At 44.1% G+C, this 18903-nt stretch overlaps 1 protein-coding gene across 1 annotated transcript in view; it reads right to left on the bottom strand.

Moving 5' to 3' along the window:
* Positions 1-18605, bottom strand: part of ELK3 (ETS transcription factor ELK3) — a 67496-nt gene extending 48891 nt beyond the window's left edge. The window contains exon 1 of the mRNA XM_082851021.1: positions 18137-18605. The gene's annotated coding sequence lies outside the window, so the exon portion shown is untranslated. The remainder of the gene's footprint in view (positions 1-18136) is intronic.
* Between the last annotated feature and the right edge of the window lie 298 nt (positions 18606-18903).

The raw sequence follows: 18903 nt of genomic DNA, 5'->3' as shown, positions 1-18903 counted from the left end.
CCACCTTGCACAAGTCTAGGGGCCCCAGGGATTTTGTATTTATAGCTTGGTGGGGGCCTGTACAAAGAGGATTTCCCCAAATTGTTTAAGCTTCAGCCCCACCCCCCGACACCTAGTCCTGCCCCGGCCCCTTCTCGGGCCGCCTCCTCCCTCATAGAAGTTGCTTTCCTCTCCTTGGAGGCAGGCATTCTATCTGCCACAAGGTGGCGCCAGACATCATAACGTGAGACGGGACTGCACAGAGCATGTACGCAAAGCGTGAGGTTTTTGCTTCCATTCTTAGAAGTGAAAAGCCCACTTATTTGCTCTTCTTTATATCCGTGGCAACCTAACACTTCTCTTTGCATGTTTCTGGTTTCATTTTTTAAGTTACACTGAGGTGGGGCCTGAGGGGGGTCAGATTATCTCTATAAATCCTACATATTGTGGGAACTAGAGAAACTAGCCAACTTAAAAACACCAATTAGTCAGAAACGAGAGAGCCCAAGGAAAGGAGAAAAACTCCTGTGTAAGAAATAAACAAAGTAGGTGCTCCAAGTTCATGTCTTTTTACTTGTTAAAAACTGCACGGTTACAGAAGTGAATATGGATTTGAACACTTAGTACTGAAAATTCTCTGAAGTCCAATTCCTCTGTCCAGAGCAACATCTATTGAGAGTTTCTGTATTGTTATGTTATCAGCGTCCAAGAGAAACGTCAGGAACCATCGCACTCCCGATGCAGGGGGCCCAGGTTCGATCCCTGGTCAGGGAACTAGATGCCCCATGCCTCAGCGAAGATGCCGCGTGCCGCAACTAAGACCTGAAGCAGCCAAATAAATAAATAAAGATTTTTTAAAAACAAACAAAAACAAACACCTGTACTTAAGGCAAGGAATTGAAAAACAACAATTTGTACTATTTGTGGTCTGCGATAACTCAGCACAGAATAATTTTAGGGCACCAAGTCAATAAGGATTAATATTTGGTAACTAAGCAGCACAAACTGAAGTCTTTTTTGTTATTTTTGAGAAGGTGAAACTAAGATTATTAACATTTTCAGAAGACATCTTAATTACTGTCAAACACTGCATGTAAAAAAAATGCTAATCGGTGAGGCCAAGTTCATGTCCCTCAAAGCTCTCTTATCTATTAAAAAATGTTTATATTCTCATTCATTCTGTGAATATCCACAGATTGTCCATGCTTTGAAGAGCAGAGTGAACAGGAAAAGAGGGAAAGCAGCCATCGCTCAGCCTACTTTTTTACCCTTTAGAGTTCACAATGTTTTTCAAATCCGGTTTTTCAAATAACTCCTCTATCTGAGGACAGAGAAAGACTTTTCCGGGGAAATCACTGATAGCCACTGTAATAACAACATCTGCCCTTTACTGTGTGATCCACCCCTCCTTCCTTCTGAAACTCTGTTGTCTGTGGGTAAATGAGAAGCAGTTCAACTGGTTTGTTGGAGACTTTTACATGGGTGAATTTCCTTTGGAAAAGTAACTGGATGGCTACATTAACGCCAGCTGGGAAAGTGCATTCCAGCCATTCTACTTCCTCCCACATCTGTATATGCAGGCCATTCCCCCCCACCCCATGATTGCACATCCAGCCCTACCTTATCCCACATTTTCAGGCTAGGCCCACATGCAGATGGGAAAGGGCCTCTTCCCACTCTAGGCTGCCTCACAGGGATACCCCTTGGGTCCCTAATTTGGCAATATCCCAAAACTTCCTAATGTTCCTGGTACTGAGTTTGCTCTTCCTGGGCCAGAAGAAGAGGTGGTGATCGGTCCACGGGGTTAAAAAATAAATAAATAAATGGTTGTCCCAGAAGCACCCACCTATTTCTCTGCACCTGAAAGAAACAAGTCGATTTGAAAGACATAGTGTATGGGAGCAGCTGGGCACAGTGCCCTGTACATTGTGAGCCTTCAACAAGGCTTAGATGCTGCCTGCATCTGTGCCTTCTATGAAGCTTTCAACAAGGCTCCCACAGATGGAGCTATTTCTTGTTAGCCATCATTCCATCAGCGTCACCCAGCAATTCCAACACAGCACCTGGCAAACCACAGGCATTCAATAAAAAAGTGTGCCGTTAATCTCAAGTTCTTGGGATCTCGATTTCTTGTAACATCTGACTTCAGAGACTTCTATCACATGCTAAAGAGCCCAGACACAGTAGAATTTTATTCTTCTCTTTTTTTCTTTGGGAGAAAGATGGACTTGTCCACTTCTCCATCATCTCTCCACATGGCTCACAATCAGGTAGCCACACAAATAGTGTACGATCTGTAGTCCTCCACATATGTACACATCTCCATTTAATCTCTTCCTTGAAAGCATCAGACATAATTTTATTAAGCAGTTAAAGGAACACAAGCCTGCTAGATCAAAGCGGCCAACTGGTCACCCAGCTTTCCCAAAGTGGGGCTGTAGTTCATTACAGCCAGTCAGTTACTCGCATCCACCTCCCCTGTATGTCAACATGCCCGGGAAACAGACTCAGAAGCCCTGGGCACTGCAGGGAAAATCTTTCTAGGTAACCAATGGTATTAAAAAAGCAGACGTCTTGAAAGATGATTAGGACTGGAAAAAATCAGAGGTTCCTACAACCTGAGACAGACCCCAGGTGCCCCCATGGAGTCTCACAGAGAAGTACAAGCTCTGCTGACAATGCCTTTTCTTTAAACAGATGGGCTGCTCCTTCCCAGACATTTTTGGACTAAACCCGAACCTTCACTTTCTTTGCAATTGTTTTTGTTGTCTGTGTTGTTTGTGAGGATCTTAATTCTGGCTTGAAGCACGTCCCCTTTCAGCTCTCATACTTGGTAACATTTGGCTTCCTCTTCTGCAGGTTGTAGGCAGGAAACTGGAAAATGGGCCACAGGAAACCTGGCCTCCTACATCTGTCCCACTTTGTAATTGCAGCTCTGGTTTCATTTTGCCTTGTGTGTCAGCTCCGTTTTAACCCTCAACACGACGGCCAAACTCTGCTTTCTGTAAGAACACTGCTACTCTTATTGCCCAAGGAAACTCACTGAGACTTTTTTTTCTTCCCCAGAGTAATTAACCATATGAATTCAACGTGGAAAAAAATACTGAACGAATTCTTCTAACAGTAGTCATTTGGATCAAAAGAGTATGGAGGGCTTCCCTGGTGGCGCAGTGCTTGAGAGTCCGCCTGCCGATGCAGGGGACACGGGTTCATGCCCCGGTCTGGGAAGATCCCACATGCCGCGGAGCGGCTGCGCCCGTGAGCCATGGCCGCTGAGCCTGCGCGTCCGGAGCCTGTGCTCCGCAACGGGAGAGGCCACAGCAGTGAGAGGCCCGTGTACCTCAAAAAAAAAAAAAAAAAAAAAGAGTATGGAGCTAGAAAACTGATACATTCAATGAGATAAAACTACTAATAAGTCCCCAGTGAAAATTCAAGACTACTTCATAATACTGCACACAGAAGTTATATCAGTATGATTATTAGTGGTCCAAGGCTGCCTGACAAATTTTGACTTTTGAGGCTTTGATAAATAACATATGAAAATAAAATATAATCATTCTTCATTATAATCTCTCTCATTATGATGCTATTTCAAATTATGTTTCTTAACCATATCACCAACTATTAGGTTCAACCATATGAAATTTTTTTTATGGGTCAAAAATAGTCAAATACCAGCAGTCTCGTACGGTCAACCTAAAGCATATAATTACACCCAGAGAACACACACACACACACACACACACACACACACACACACACACACACACACACACACACTCATCCCCAGGGCAGTATCTTCTTCCTGTGTTTGGTCCATGGACCCTTTCTGAGACTCTAACATTCTCTAGTAGAGGAAAAAAGATATATTTAAATCCTAAAGGTAATTTATAAATCTCAAAGAGTCCCATTCTACAGGAAATGTTAGCTATATCGTCCCCCACCAGTCAACACTGAGTGTCCATGGAATTCTCAAGAATAGGGCTCCTACCAAAAAAAATCCATTACTTACTTAAATAGGAGCTTTTCTTTTTTAACGTTAACATTTGATGAGCATTTACTATGTACCAGGCATTGTGTTGAGCACTTGATACACGTTATCTGAATTTGATACTGCATGACTTAACAAGGTAGAATAAGACGCTCTGGCCACGGGAGTATTTTGGGAAAACAGAGACTTGTACACAGGGCACGTGGCTCCAAAGTCCAGCTTCTTAATCACCACACGTAGTTTCCCCAGCAGAGGCTTCATTTCTTATATGCACATCTCACTGCTACTAAGAGAAAAGTCCCATTTTAACACAGAGGGCGATACAACATTCCTATGAGAAATCAAATCAGGACGTTTTCTTGTTCATCTCTGGCTTGCCTCATCTGTGACTCCAGTTGTTCCAACTGGTTCTGTTTTTAAGAAAATTTGAACCCATCCCACCTTTACTTTTTTAAAAAACCCGGTTCCCCTTTAAAAAGATCTGCTATTGGTTTAAATACATAGCTGTGTCATCCAATGCTAAATAATCGAGGTTGCCTCTTGATGAAGACAGGAGGTGAGAAGCTGTGCCTTCTGTAACCTAGCTCCTTCTCAACAGGAAAGACTCATCCTCTTGTTCGGTGTGTGCACACTGTATGGTGGAACAAGAGGAAGAAAGTGGAAAATGAAAGGTAGGTGATGTTGCCGGCCCCGGAGTGGGGCCCCAAACCTGCGTGCATTTCACGTAACAATGACACGTACCATGAGAAACACTGCACTGTGAACGGGGACAGGATGGGGATCCCACTGAAACGACAAGACTGATGGGACTTGGTAAGCACCCAGCAGGGGCTAAAAATTTTTCCTTTAAAAACAAACACCTCTGGGGAAGCCCTCTTTCAGGTTCTAAGAAAGCCATATTTGGGATTTCATGGCATGAAATTTTATGTCCATGACACGCACATAAAATTTAAAAAGGTGTTTTGCATTCAGTAAAACTTACTTAAGATCTTGCTAACTGTTCTTGAATTTGAGCTTCAATTTAATGAGCTCCCTAATTTCCAGCGGGTATTTCCCCCCACACACTAACCTCTGATTCTTATATTTCATAGGCCTTTGAATGGAGAATTTTTTACCTAAATTTTTGTACTGTTAATGTTAATAAAATTCGATCCTGTGTGCAAGGGGAAACATTGGAAGTCAGAACATATAAATTCTCATCGTAGCCATGACCTTAAAGAGTTGCATGGGGCTTCCCTGGTGGCGCAGTGGTTGAGAGTCCGCCTGCCGATGCAGGGGACACGGGTTCGTGACCCGGTCGGGGAAGATCCCACATGCAGCGGAGCGGCTGGGCCCGTGAGCCATGGCCGCTGAGCCTGCGCATCCGCATCCGGAGCCCGCAACGGGAGAGGCCACAACAGTGAGAGGCCCACGTACCGCGGCAGGGGGGGGCGGGGGGGGGGGGAAGAGTTGCATGACCTCAGGCAGGGATGTTAACTTCTGTTTCAACTTCTTAAGAAAGGCCAACCCTATCCCCCCTCCATACATGAAGGTCAGCAAACTAAAAGACTTTTTACAATTAAGAGTATTTCAAAAGTAAAAATCTAAGATATCCTTTTGATCAATACATCGTGTAAGGGATCTTCAAAATAAAAATGGAATAATGCCTCCAGCTTCATATAAAGCCTTCACAGAGAGATTTTTTAAATCTGTGGTTTTGCCTTCACATCAGAAAATGTTTATTTGCTCACTTTGTTTAGTTTTACAAAAATCGAAAAGAAAGGAAATCTTCCATGCCACTTCTACTAGAATGAAACCATAACCTTTCAGATAAACTTGAAACCTTTTCTGTGCTAAATAATAAGCTGGAGAAGGCCACAAGTATATACCCAGTGCGGTAAGAACACGTCTGCATGACACAAAATGATGGTAGTTTTTCCACATCCAGAAACTGAAGCATTTCCTGCCAGAGCATCCTCCAAGCTCTTCTATTGTGTGGAAACTGTAAAATCTTTCTAAATCAGGACTTCCTCCTATTATGCTTTGGAGGCGTCTTTCTGGGAAGGGTAGATCCAAGGCAAAAGGTAGGAATTCCTGCAGCACCACCCAGTGGAAACATTAGGGAAAAAAAAGCAAGATAAAACACGTTTAATAAAAGAAAATTCATGTCCTAAGCTCTGCTAATTAAAAATCTGGACAGTGCGCTTTTTCCTTCAATGGCAACCAGCAATAGGTTTTGCTTCACAATAGTGCCCTTTTTCCTCGGTGCCGTTCCTTAAACGCCAACCACACAAATGATCGTCAACATCACATCTGCCTTGTCTCGCTCACATGTGTGCACACACACTGGGCCAGGGAGGAAGGAGTTCCGGGTGGGGTCAGGTGTGGCCCGAGACACCATCCCTTCCTCTCAGAAGGATGCCCCAGGGACCGTGGGGACCGGGAAATCTGCACAGCTGTGCTCAGCGTCCCAGTCCAGCTGCAGCGTCGGTCATTTCCTGGCAGAAAGGTAAGATCTGCGCATCTTTCCCTTTCCCTGGTCTGAATACACCTGGTCTGAGCCACCTCCAACACCTGCAGGCACTTCTACCTACCTCCCTCAGTCCCCCCAGAGGGAAAGGCTCAGAGCCTTTCCTCCCCCTGTGGCCCTTATCTCTGGTCCCCCCGCAGCTCTCTCCATGGTGACCATCGCTTCTGCTCCCCTGTCCGACCAAAGCCTCCCCCAGGTCGTTTCAGTCTCTGTCTACTTCACTTATGCCCTCATCAGAACACGACTCTTCACCAGCGGCTGCGTCTCACACACGCATGACACATCAGGCTACTGATCTTGGGAACGGGATCGGAGCAACAGGAAACCCCGACCATCTCCCTCCAGCTTTCCTTCCCAGAGAGCCCTGGCAGCAGCCAGGAGAGGGAGAGAGCTGTCGTCGTCTTCCCGGAGAAACTGACAACTCTCTCGTCTTCTCTACAGAATTTAAAATAATAAAGTATCATTTCTTCAATCACGTCTGGATGCTTAAGTCACTAAAGAAAATGGTCCCTAACGTCAGCACTCCTGGGAAAGTTATCTTTCCCTCTTCCTGGAATAAGTCCACCGAAACCATTTTACATGTCTTTTAAAAATAGAAAATGATACTAGTTAGTGGATCTTGATATTGTTTAGAAATATATGACCTGTGTTAAAACGTTACAATATAGCATATTTGAACTGGTAGTTTGCAAATGGCTAATAGTATTATAAACCCCTTTTTCCCCCTTTTCTGAAGTGTAACCGTTCACAAAATGTGCTGGTTTCTGGAAATGTCAAGATTTGGAAAATACTGACATTAGCTAGTCTTCGGGCCCCACTATATATAGTACTGTTGCAAAAATGTTACGAGTTACTGGTATTTGTGTGACACCTTCTTTAGGGATTTTGGAGAAGCACTAAGGCTGCCTTCCAGGGGTGGTTACCTAAGCAAAGAACTGCACTCTTCCAGATCCTGTGGTCACTTTAGCATCACCGCTTTTCTTCAGCGCTCTTCTCGGCAAAACTCTTGCATGGTTTACAAAATGCAAATGCTAGGCCTCCACATTTATACATAAATCTGGTATGATAATATATTCACGTTGGAAGGGATCTATAAAAAACAGTGACTCTGCAGCCTTCAAAATATCATCACCTGCTCATGTGGTGGACATCTGTGGGGGATTTTAGCTGCATCTAAAGTCATGAAGGTAGACTCTCCCTTTTGTAGCTTTACTGTCTCCATATACATATCTCTCTCCCACATTTTTGTACAGGCATCAAGTTTAGCTACATATAACAAGTACGGTGCCAAAATGCAGTTTCTTCTAAATTTAAATAACTGCTAATAAAGTTCTTTTTAACGTGAAGCAAAACTACAGTGGGGTTAAGTTAAAACAGCAAGCAAGAGGCATCTTGTTTTTCACAGAATGTCCATTTAAAATCTAGCCTGACTTGTAGACAGACTACAGTAAGTGGAACACATTTAAAATATCTTGCTGTTTCTGTTGAGCACAATTGTTTGTAAAAAAAAAAAAAAAAACTGTTGCAAAAATAGACAGCGAGTGATTTCAAAACTAAACAATCTCCTCCAATACATTACACTTAAAACTTGTTGATTAACCCCCAGACTGCAATGAATACGTGAACAAAATAACATTGAAACTGTCATCAAGTGGAAGACCGAGAGTTCATCCTTTCATGTCAGGTTGATGTTGTGCACACACATTTCCTTCAAGAAGTCAACAAAAGCATCCCACAGAGAAGAATGGCTGTTGGTGGCATCAGCATCCAGCATCAGATATGTACCTAAAGCCCCCTCCCAGCCCTTAATTCCCATTCGGGAATCTGCCCTCCACTAAGTTGGCTTCAGCCCTTTTTTTAAATGTCACATACAACTTGTTCCTCTGCTTACTCTTCCAGTAATTGTTCCACGTGAAAATATTAACTGTACAAAACAAATGCCAGCTTCCGCTTTAGATGATCTTTCCCCTTTGCTCAAGAAAATCACCCTTTCTGTATTTTAATCATCCGGTACATGCACGATCTTCTACATCAAGGTCTCAAAGTTTCTACTTTCCTAAAGACAAATTGGTAGGTCTTAATATTTAGGTTCAAAAAAACAAAACAAAAACAAAGGATGTGGCAAAGCCTAGAGGAAGATGCCGTTCTTGTGGTTCAGCTCTGATTTAAATCAAAGCAGGGCAATGCTCTTGAGAGTGAGACACGGAGCTTTTGAGAGCCCAAGTACTCTTGGGTCATTTTGTTTGATTCAAGACATCTTTTAACATCATATACTTTGGTGATCAAAGTAATTCACTTTAAGAAGTTGTTGGGGACTTCCCTGGTGGTCCAGTGGTTAAGACTCCACGCTCCCAGTGTAGCGGGGCACGGGTTCAATCCCTGGTCGGGGAACTAAGATCCCACATGCTGCACGGTGTGGTCAAAAAATAAATAAATAAAATAAACAGTAAAACAGGAGAAGAGATCATTTTTTTAAAAAGTACATTGACAAACTCTTAACTCTCTTCAGAAGTACTCAATGTCATAAACGCAGAATTGAGAATTAGGGCTAAAGAGCCTAAAGAAGTGAACGAAGCAAAGTTAGGAATGCTGAGCGGCTGGCTGAGCGATGCTTCTGGTCTTGCTTCGACTATCAGAGGTGAAGTGGGCCCATCAGCAGGCATTCCTCCGTCCTCTGTAGGCTCAGCACGGATGTGACAGCATCTCTCTCTCTGCCTGGGGTTTAATCAGTTCCAACCCTGTCTCAGAATGTCACTTGGAGAATGTGGAGATGTTTGTTCTAAAATGTTTTTAAAAAGAAAAACACAAAACAAAACAAAAAACCCAGCCATGCTCTACTACCCAACACCCTCTGGTCTAAATGGTCAGTAACTGGAGCTTGAAAAGCAGGCAGGAACATTAGCGAAAATAACTTCCCCACAACACTCATGAATTCTAGATTCCAGAGGATTTCAAAACGCAAGACCATACAAGAAGATGAAGGAGCCGCCTCCACGTACAGTCTTCAAATACTACTAAACAGTTTGGTCCCTTCCTATATGTTCTGTATGGGGTTTGCTGAAATGATGAGGCATCTGAGCTTTCTCCTCTCCTGAAAACTGTAACAAAAATCCAAGCTCTGTCTTGAGTTCTCTCAATGAAATAATGATTCTTTGGGATGGAGAGCTTTAGCAAACATTCCTTTATGCTCTAATCCTCTGTACAGAAGTGGGGCTTGAATCCTACATGAGACGGCTGACTCTACAGAGAAGCAACAAAAACTGAGATCACATACTGTCCCATTCTCTCAGACTCATGCATTCCTCTTGTAGCTACATGTGTGGAGGCACACCCAAATACACAGACACACACACTCCTCGTCTGCCAATGCTTATCTCCAACAACCAATGGCTTATATTTTAGCCTCTAAATGCAAACCTTCCAAACTCCAGTAAGGGGATAGGGGGGAAGTTACATTTCCAGTTCACTGAGTATTAACCAGAGATGTATTCTTCCTAACTACTAGTGCTAGGAAGTTGTTCTCACATCTACAGCCCTTCCCCTTGCCTAATAGAGCTAACAGAGCATCCTGATCATTCTGGGCCCCAGGATCACCATTCTGAAAATGATGAGAACTTACAGGTGGAGACAACGCAGGAATCCCTGCAGTTAATTCCTACGGACAGACCCTACAGTTACCCAGGAGCACATCCTGGAATAAATTCTAGGGCTTATTCTGTTGTGGTGGTGGTGGTTGTCTTAATCTCTCTTCTGACAATTAAGTGCAGGGAGAAAAAAAATCTGCTTAATTACACATTATGGTTAATCAAGGTTTGACTATCAACAAACCACTCCTTGGCAAAACCCAGGTGAAATTAACAGCAGATCTAGCCCTCGACCAAAAACAATTTAGGTATTTAATCATTCATCCTTTCATCATCACACAGGCAGTGTCATTATTTTAAAACTCGATCAGAAATGTCATTTATTAATTATAAAAGGTTATGGACAAAAGCTACACACACAGGTTTTAGTATAAGTGAGGAAGCAGTTTTAACAGTGAATATTATTATGGAACTCAGTCCAAGGGATCTGTGAGAATGTGGTCAACTGAAGTCTTGATAAAGGACTATGATCCTTGCTGTAGAACGATTAATTTTAACATGGAAAGAACTGTACATTGAGGTTCTTTCAGGCTGTACTATCCTATAAATTACCCAACTGCTAACCAACCATTCTGAGTATAACACTGATATCAACAATAGGGCTAAAGTTTGTCCTCTCAGATGTTAACACACCTGATCTCTGTACATTCACTTTTCCTACAAATCTGGACAAAAATTCTGGAAAATTATATATCCTCTATACAGGATCTTCTTGGCTGTCTCTTTGGTTTAACCAAGAAATATGCTTCTTATTAATTCAAATAATTGACTGTCTAGGAAAGAGTTGGATTTAGGCATAGCAATAAAGTGCTTTATCAATTCCACTGGCAAAATGCAAGGAGAGGAGCTATGGTGACAAAGTCTTCCCCCTTCAGACTGCTTTTAACTCAACGAATGCCAGGTATTGTACAAAGGGCTGGGATAAACACAAGGATGAGAATAGCAGATGAAGCCCAGAGGGAGCTTACAGACTGATGGGCAAGACAGATGGGAAACACATCTTGATACATACACGCACAGATATCCCTCAGTTTCCGAATCTAATGAATTCCAGGGTTTGGACAGTGACTCCAGATAGCAAAGGGTAGCCTGCTATCAAATCTACTTGGTTCCTGAGTTCTGGATAAGAAATATTAATGAATAATGAGAAACACCAGCCCTATCTCCAGATATATATATCTGAAACTGGTACCTGTGCTTGGATAGTAAGAATCTGCAGAGGGAGAATTCAGGTAACATGGAAACCTGTAAATAAAGCCTGTGGCAAGGACTCCGAAGACCAGGGATGGATGACTGGGGAGATCTAACCTGGAGGACCAGCAAAGGCTTCCCCAGGGAAGAGATGGTTGAGCTGAGACCTGACAGATGACTACACACTGGCTTGAAAGTGGAGTGAGAGAAATCGATGGGAGTGGAGGACCTGGAGGGAATTCCCAGAAGAGAGAACAGCACTTAGAAGGGCCCAGTGGCCAGGGGGCACATTACACATTTGAGGAATTGAGGAAAGGCCAGTGTAGTTGGCCTAAATCACAGCATGCTGCTTACATTAAGATTTTTGGTCTCTATCCCAGCTGAAGCCACTGGGAGATTGTAAGCAGAGGAGTGAAAAGGTCGGATCTGTGTTGGAAGGACTGCTCTAGCTTGTGGGTGGAGAAGGGACCAGAGGGAGGGGGTGAGGGGAAATGTGGACCCCTCAGATCCAGCGTTGGAAGATGGACAGCATTTTCAAAGACTATCAGGAGGAAAGAGTAGGGACCTGACCTGGTGATCAAAATCCTGGGGCCTGCTCAGCACCCAGCCTGGAGACAGTCGCTGTCTCTGCCCAGTCACTGCCCTAGAACGAGGCAGTCGTCTTTAGAAATGAGTGGTGCCTGTCACAAACCTCAAAAAGAGGAGGAAAGGAAGCACTGCAGCTAATGCTGACCTTCCCTCAGGTGTTCCTTATTCAATAAGGGGCCGACATGGGATTGAAGGGGAAACTTAAGGGGAATCCCTTTTTCTACCCCAAAACAGTTTTTAAAAATTGCTGTATATGTCTCAAAGTCAGCTTTTGGGGGATGACAGCAGACATTCACTCTACACTTTCACAACTCCTAGAAGAATCCAAGTTCTTTATTCTAAAACAGAGCACAGACGAATAGGACTTGGGGATGCAAGGGATCGTCCCCACCTCTCTACTCCAGCCACTTTGCCCTCCAGCCAGGGAAACTGAGGTCCAGGGACATTAAGTGATATCTTCTAAACACAATTGGTTTTAAGGGAATCTACGTTTTCCCCGCAGCATACATATTACTTTTGGTTAGTGTAAGTGATATTAAATAGTGTAGAAAGGGTTTTTCCTCTTATTGGATGATGAGGAAATCCACACTTTCTGATGATTTATTTTTAACCAAGTAGATTAAATAAAAATACTGCAGTATCTTATCCAGGTGCTCTGGGGTATAATAACATGGTAGAGTCATGGAATTGCCATAATACAATTAAAAATAGCCAGGGAATGTTTTGGGGTGATGGAAGTATTCTCTACTTAGAGGTAGGGGGTGGGGATTACATAGGGGTATACAATAACATTTAAGATCTGGGCAGTTTCATGTACATAAGTTATACAACAGTGAAAGAAAGTAAAAGACATCAAGAGTCTCAGATTCATTCTATTGTTTGGAGTAAATGACCCCTAACCTCACCAAACAGTGTAAGAGAAGGTATCAGATACATGTGTTTTATACCTACTCCATCACTCCCATATTTATACCTGGAACATTAGGAATTGTTCTTAGATATGGTAGCTTTAAAAAGACTTAGGATACTGTGTGCTTGAAAACTTCTTTTTAAAGCATGTATGTGAGTAAATTCATTTTAGTCCAAATTCAGATCAGAATATATTAGTATAACCATCATCTTAATTTCTCTAAAAATATGCAAATAACTCTCACAGCCAATTATAAAATAACCCCATTTAATTCCTAATTTAATAATTACTTTCCAGCAACTGTAAATTAAAACACATAAAGTGGTCAATGAGTAATTCCTAGTGGCAAATCAACCAAGTTACAACTTACTGAAATGATCAATTCAAAGTTTATTTTTAAACTGCTGACATATATGTAAGTTTCCAGTAATGGATGAAAGGCCATTTTCATTTCAGTTGTGGGTAGGGATAATGGGGAGTCAAGTTTCTGCTTAAAAGACTGAAGGCCCTTAGGATTTGTTAACAGTGCACCCCAGACATAGAAAACAAACTTATGGTTACCAAAGGGGAAAGGGGGGTGGGAAGGGCTAAAGTAGAAGGTTGGGATTAACATATTACATGCTACTATATATAAATAGATAACCAGCAAGGACCTACTGTATAGCACAGGGAACTATACTCAACATTTTGTAATAACCTATAAGGGAAAAGAATCTGAAAAAGAATTTATATAGGTATATATACGTGTAACTGAATCACTGAGCTGTATACCTAAAATTAGCATGATACTGTAAATCAACTATACCTTAATAAAAAATAAAACAAAAACAGTGTGTGCGCACGCACACGCACACTCTGATAATTCAATTTACTGGGGCTGTACTATAAGTGGCAAAACTGGAGTTTTCATGTTCTCACTGCCACGGTTTCAACCAAAAAGCTACATGATCTCAGTCCAAACTGGCCATGGGCAATAGTACTCTTGAATTGAAAATCTACTTAAAATACCAATTTCAAAGTTTGGAAACTTTACTGATATAAAGTGAAACAGTAATAAGTAAGAGTCACCAAGTGTGCAAGAGGCACCTTCCTCCCTCCTTTATAGTTAGAGAAGTTCAAGGTGTATTTTTGGTCTAACCTAGTTTCTCTGTTTTCATCACTGAACATTCTACTTTGATGTGTCGCACCCTGGACTTCCTTTTACTACATCTTGATATTCTACTGCAAATCATGACTCATCCTTAAATCATAGAGAAACTCATCAAAATCCCAAACTGCACAGCACATATGAATTCAGTCTTTCAAGAGGGCAGCATTCTTACAACATTACTTGGAGCCACAGAGACAAAAACACTGAACAAGTTCATGTAGAAATTATGTCAATCCACTGTTGAGTCAACACATTTATTAGATCAATAAATACGAGCTCTATGTGTGGTAATTTTGGTCTTAGTACCAGTTATTAAACTGTGTTACATGATACGTTAACTGAAAATAAGCTACAAAACAGAAAGTATAGTGTGACTCCAATTAAAAATTTTATGTGTGCATGTGCAGCTGTGTGTATATGTATTTTAAAAGACCAGAAAAATATACACCAAAATGTTAACAGAGGGATTATGGGAGATGTTTTTTTTTTCTTTGTGGTTTTCTGCATCTTCCTAAGATAATTCATATTAATATTTTTTATAACAGAAAAAAACAACTAACCTTTAGAAAATATTGCTATATTAATGTAATCTCAAATATGTCATCAATCTACAAAGGCAAAGGGGAATTACGGATAAATAATAAAACATAAAATACTCTTGCCTTAAACATACAGAAAAATTTGCCATGAGTGGAGTCCTTCATATAAGTGACCAGGACCACTCATCTATATGTGCAGGCACTGGCCCTTAGGGGCAGAAGCCAGCTGCCTACAGCCAGGTCACAGCCAGAATAGAAGAAATGGGTTCTCTGTCCAAAGTTTAATGAGGAACCCCAGGGTCTAGAAAACATGAAAATGGCTGAATCATTCCCTGGGACTGGAAGGGAGTAAAGCCGTTAATTAGTAAGCAGTAATTCACCATCAGCGAAAAAAGACTTTACTCCAGGAAGTCACATCCTTAGATAATATTTTTAAAGTGTTTTGGGTTTGTTTTGTCTTAGGTAATGTTTTGCAACCATATTGGTTTTTTGAATCCTATAGATACATAATTGGGTAGCACAGGGCGCACAAAATCCGATACGTGACAGCTAAGTAAGGAATATTTTAATTTATATGCACTGCCTGGAAGCCCTTTAAAACCGATTTCAGGAAAAGTTCTAAAAAGTTATTACAAATATAAATTTCAATATATGATCTCAGGGTTATTGTACATTACCAGGTTTGAATTAGTAAATTTTTTTTAAATAAGAAAAAGAGGAAGGCTTTAATAAATGTTTAGCAAACTTCAAAATTCAAATGGGGCTGCTCTCCCCCACGTGGGCTATTGCCATTCTGGTCTAAAAAGCATTAGTACCAAGTGAGTGAGGTTCAGAGATGGTCTCATTCAGCTCACAAAGGTACACCATCACACTGTCATTATTTACATGTCATTCCACACATATTACTGACCGAAAAGAGAGAAAATTCATGCACACTGTGTTATTCACATGGCAGAAAAGTGCCAGTGATGACTTTTAAATGTTCTAGTCCTTGAATGAATGCATATCAAAGTTGTCATCACCATTAATGTAAACAAGAGTTTCTCAATCTGGGTACTCCTGACATTTTGGGCTAGAAAGTTCTTTGTGGGCATTGCTGGATGTTTAGCAGTATCCCTGACCTCTACTCACTAGATGCCAGTAGAACCCCCTCTGATTATAACAACCAAAATGTCCCCAGATACTGCCAAAAGTCCTTTGGGGAGCAGAATTACTCCCAGTTGAGAACTATTGCTATAAATGAACATTATTCATTCCAAATAATAACTTACTGGAATGAAGAACTCTAATTATCCCCTTTTTATTTTGAAGGAAATGTAGTCTTGAAAGGGGAATACTTAACAACCTTCATCCTTAAGGAATAGTCATGCAAAGTGATGTTGGCTTTGGAAAGCTTTTTTCCTTATCTATTTAATGTAAGTTCTGTTATCCTACTCACAGCTTTCAATGCAACAATTTATTGAGCATCTACTCTGCACCAGATGCGGTGTTAGGCACATCCTGTACTCACGTCCACTGACTCACACCCTGCTCGGGCTGTTTGGGTTGTTTTTAGGACATGCTTTGCCACCAGAAAAGAAACACGGACACCTTAAAAAACCCTCAAGAGAGCAGAGTGTCCTTGTCAATAAAGGAGCCCCACAGTTCCAATCAGGTTCCTTAAAATTCTTTACCCTTTTTAGTCATTCTACACATTTCCAACATTTAAAGGTTTTTTAAAAAAAAAAAAGGCCACAAGGCCTTTGCTATATTTGGCATAGAATGACCATCAGGGGTCTTTGCAGGCAGGATCATTACTGGAAACTCCAAAAACAATTAGGGACAGTCTTCTTAACTGTCTGACCCACGTGCCCTCCTAACACAATTTGTAATTTTATAATCCCCATAAATTGAAACTCATAACTGACCTTTCCCAAATAAGTGTGTGTCACAGAGAGACAGAAGAAAAGGGAGAGAGATCGGAGGGTATTTTGTTTGGCAGGAGGGCTCAGAAATCAATTTGAGCTCATTAATAGATGCCCGGAACATGCTTGGTTTCTCGTCACCTCCGCCCTCCCCCGCCAGGAGTGAAGCACAGACGTGAGAGGAGAGAAAAACCTGTAAGTTCGAAATCCAAAATGGCCAAAATGACTTCAAAGTTTTCAAGATGCTGCCCTGAAAAGGTTCGTTGGGCGGCTGCCCCTCTAAGTAAATAAAGCCGTAACTTGTCTCCCTTTCCAGCGCAGGGCTCCCCCGGCTGACAGTGGCTGCACAAAACCCCTCCTGTGCCGAGCAGCGGAAACTCCTAATGAGATTAGTTGGTGTGTGTGCAGACATTACTTAGCAATGACTACAGGGGCTCTCTCTTCCTGCAGCAGCCAGTGGAAAATTCAGGGAACTTTTTCCCCCGCAGCAGCAGAATCCCTTTAACCCTCTTCCCCAGCCAACTCCAAAAACAACTCAGCCTCCCCCAGCGTCCCCCCTCCTGGCCGGGGTGCTGGGGGGAGTTAAAGACCCGCCAGGGACTTCCAAAAGCGGGAGGGTGGGAGGGGGCCGGCGGGGAAGGGGCGGGTGACCCCTCGAACACTACAAAGGAAACTGTAAAAGGCACAAATACATAAACCTGAGAAGGAGCAAACCACAGTTTCTTTGTGAGCTCCTCTAGTGAGTCATTTTCAAGATGCTGTCTGCTGCCAGTTTCAAAGCGGAAGCGCATGGCAATTAGTCTTGCCGTTTCCAGACAAGCCAGAAACTCTCCCGACACTCGTTTCTTTTTTTTTTTTTTTTCCTTCTAAAAAGCCCCTTTTGCAGTTTCTGAAATAACATTTCTTTCTCCCACCTCCATCCGCCGCCTAACTGCAGCTTGTCCTCAGGACGATTCGGTTCAGAAAACGTAACAAAACCGAGACCTCTAATTTTTTTTTTTTTTTTTTTTAGCCCTCCAAAATTGTAATTCCTCCCCCCAAAAGTTACGGAAGCATTACAGGCCAACATTCAGATGCAAGCTGAAGAGCCCCATCCCAAAGTGCTGGGGGCTCCAAGACCACCTCCTGCCCGGTCCTCCTCCAAAACCGTGTCCAGTAATGACTCCACCGGCTTTTAAAGGTCCGGCTGGGCGTGCGGCTGGGGCGGGGACCCGGGCGGGGGTCACCTGCCGAGCGAGAGGGGACGCGGCCCCCAGCCCCGCGGCTCGGCCCCCCACGCCCTCCGCTTCCCTCTCCACCCCTGTCCTCTCCCTGAATTCGACCGTCGGTGCCCACTGCCACCCCGAGGAGAGCCACAGCCCCGGCTAGGTCAGCGGTGGTCCAGCCTCCAGGCACGCAGCCCGCTCCAGTCACCGTTCCTCCCAGAGGGACCCCAAGTCTCACCGCCGCCCGCTCCCCCGCGCGCCCCCTCCTCCCGGCTCACAGCGCAGCCCAGGGCGGGGTGTGCCATCGCCGGGTGGCCGCAGCCCCCGGGCCGGCGCGCGGACCCGGCGCAGGAGCATCCCAGCTGCGCCCACTCCCCGCGGCCGCCCCCAGCCCCGGGCCTGCAGCCTCCGACGCGGTGCCCACCCGCCCCACCCCCACCAAGCCAGAGAGAAGAAAGAAAGAAAAAACCAAGCCCCACGAAACTTTGCAACTGTCCGAGCAACAGGCACGGACCCTACTACATACCCAGATGCGGGGGAGTTTTCAAGATCCTTCTTCGGGGGAATTTCTAGGAGGAACCGGGCGAAAGTCCCCGACTTTCCATGCTGACAGGCGTCTGCAGACGGTCTGTTGCTCTTGTAATGAGATCCTGATTTTTTCCCCCTTTTTTTTTTCTTTCTCTCGCTCCTCTTTTTTTTTTTTTTTTTTTTTTTTCCTCTGGTGTGTGTGAGAGCAGGAAGTTGGAGCAGTCAGGCCGAGCCGGCTCACTTCCTTTACTACATTATTCCCCAGGCGGTGTGCAGTCTGTGTAAACAGGCTTTTCCGCCCCGCGCCGCGCGCCCCGGCCGCGGCTGTGCGCCGGGGCTGGCCGCCGAGGCCCGCGCATACTCCGCCGCCTGGGGCCCCGCACCGTGCCCCCGCCCGCCGCGCTCCACGCTTCCTGCTCGGCCACCCCCGGGGAGGAGCCTCCGGACCCCGGGCGACTCCGCGTGGCCGCAGCCCCTCCCCACGGGGGGGGGGGCGGGCAGCTCGGCCAGAAGCGCAGAGAAGCCGCCACCGGCGCGCCGAGGGGCTGAGCTTGGGTTGTGGCGAGACGGGGGATCCCTCTTCTTCCCCTGGGGGTCCCTGTGCTGGGGACCGCCCTGGGCCCAGCCGTAGGGTCTTGCCCTGCTCGGTCGGTCGGTCTGGGCGGGGAGGCCCGAAGTGGGGAGGCCGCTGGACTCGCTGTTTTCTGTCAGCTGGGATGGAAGAGTTGTAGGGCCAGGGGGCATCGGGAGTGGGGCCCGGGTGCT

This window comes from Leucopleurus acutus (genome assembly GCF_964270905.1).
Source record: "Leucopleurus acutus genome assembly, chromosome: 11".
Taxonomy (NCBI): Eukaryota; Metazoa; Chordata; class Mammalia; order Artiodactyla; family Delphinidae; genus Leucopleurus; species Leucopleurus acutus.
Note: the sequence above shows the minus strand (reverse complement) of the source record. Positions and strands in the feature narration are given on the sequence as shown.